The sequence below is a fragment of the Bos javanicus genome, chromosome 17, assembly GCF_032452875.1.
Source record: "Bos javanicus breed banteng chromosome 17, ARS-OSU_banteng_1.0, whole genome shotgun sequence".
NCBI lineage: Eukaryota > Metazoa > Chordata > Mammalia > Artiodactyla > Bovidae > Bos > Bos javanicus.
In genome coordinates, this window is record NC_083884.1 from 1,791,832 (window position 1) to 1,794,044 (window position 2,213).

Consider the following 2,213-nt stretch of genomic DNA (forward strand, 5'->3'; position numbering starts at 1 on the left):
TCTCTCTGTTTCTCATTGAAATGGGGAAAGTAGCAGAATCTACCTTGTAAAGTTAAGGTGAAGATTAAATGATCCAGTACATAGAACAGGGCCTGGCACATAGTAATGCTTTATTAATGTTAGGAGTTTTCAGTAATTATATCATTATCTCAATGTTAACATAAATTAGGCCCTGATAGTCTTTTTATTGAGGTATAATTGACACACAATATATTTGTTTCAGGTATATAATACAATGATTCAGTGTTTGTATACATCATGAAATAATCTCTGCAAGTAAGCTCAGTTAACATCATCACTGCACATAGTTGCACATTTTTTCTTGTGATGAGACCCATTATTCTTAAAAGAACAGTCTTCTGTGAAATTAAATGGATTTTTGGAACTAGGAGTTGGAATAGGAGCTTGCTCTGTCCACTCCATGCATCAACCTGGTATTGCAGTACTTCCAGGAATGGTGCACCTCCTTTGGGGGAAAAGTACTGTTTGAAAAATAATACTGAGTATTGACATTTCTACAGATAAGCTTGGAGAAGGAAATGGCAACCCATCCAGTATTCTTGCCTGGAGAATCCCATGAATAAAGAAGCCTGGTGGGCTACGGTCCATAGGGTCTCAAAGAGTCAGACACGACTGAGTGACTGAGTGCACACATGTGCACACAAGCACACACACACACACACACACACACACACACACACACACACTCCTGAGAAAATTAGCTTCATGTTTTAGAGAGCAGCTCTCAGGGATTCACCTGTATGTAAACAGTGCTGATTTGCTTAGTGGGAGAGGAGGAGGGACAACAGAGACAAAGCTGTTAGAACACCTTTTCAATTCTTTACCTTGAAATATCATTGAAATCTCTAGTAGTTCTTCTGTGTAGATTTTGACCCCTTTTTATTTATATCTATTATTTTTCTGTTCCACCAATTTGCTCTTAACCTTTCAGAAATTTTTCAAACTTACCAATTTATTTCACCCTTTCTCATTTCTTTTTTTTAATATACATTTATTTATTTTAATTGGAGGTTAATTACAATATTGTATTGGTTTTGCCATATATCAAAAGAGACACAGATGTATAGAACAGTCCTTTCTCATTTCTTAATTGGAGAAGGAGATGGCAACCCATTCCAATACTCTTGTCTGGAAAATCCCATGGACAGAGGAGCCTGATAGGCTACAGTCCATAGGGTTGCAAAGAGTTGGACACGACTGAGCAATTTCACTTTAACTTTTTCATTTCTTAATGAAGGTGTAGAGTTATCCTTTATGAAATGTTTTTATGTCATCTCAAGAATTATGTTTCAGGAAGGGAGTGAGAAAAATGTTTGTTCCATAACCTTAACTCAAATGCTGTTCTTTGGATTTTGCAAGAAAAATTGTGTGATCTTGGCTAGAGTATGTTTAATGATTCGATGGAAGGGATGCAGATTTTAGAAGGTTCAAAGGTGAGTAGTGGATGCAGATGTCACAGGGTAAGTATAGATGATTGCCTACACAGTGGTAACATTTCAAAATTGGATTATTATTTGCTATTTGACATGTGGCATGCATACCTGTACAATAAATGTGACAGAAATATTACACAATATTTCAGAGGAGCTGATAGCATAAAGGGCAGCATGTGCTTCTTAATGCTGGAAGTGCAGATCTTGAGCAGACAGTATAGATCTCAAGAGGCCAGAGGCTCTAGTTCCAACAGCTGTTCAAACACAAGTTTGTTAAGTCACTTTGAGTCAATTACTTTAGTTTTTCCAGAGTATTATTTCCTGTCCCCTACCCATCTCAGAATTGCTCTGTGAGTATTTGTAAGCAAAGCACTTAAGACTTTTTAGCTCATATATGTATGCCTGTCAAGGCTATACATTGATAGGCCTGTAATTGCTCAGTTACCCTTTGAGAACACATTCTCTAAGTCAGGGTTTCTGAGACCATGGCTCACCTACATTAAAATTACTTTATTTCATTATTTAAAAGATTCCTAGTAGCAGCCCAAGCCTACTGAACCAGAATTTCTATGGATGAGCCTGATAATCAGCATTTTCTCAGGCCAAGGTTATCAACTAAAGAGTTGGTTAATGTAAAATAAGTTACAGCTATTTTTATGTGAAAGAACAACCACAGTTTAAAATTTTTATAATTTTTAAATCAGCATAATTAAGATGTTCTTAATGATAGTAAACTTTTAAGGGAAAAATTGATTTGAT

General features: G+C 36.1%; 1 pseudogene; it reads left to right on the top strand.

Moving 5' to 3' along the window:
* The first annotated feature begins 314 nt into the window (after window positions 1–314).
* Window positions 315–468, top strand: LOC133229299 (U2 spliceosomal RNA; annotated as a pseudogene).
* Window positions 469–2,213: the final 1,745 nt, after the last annotated feature.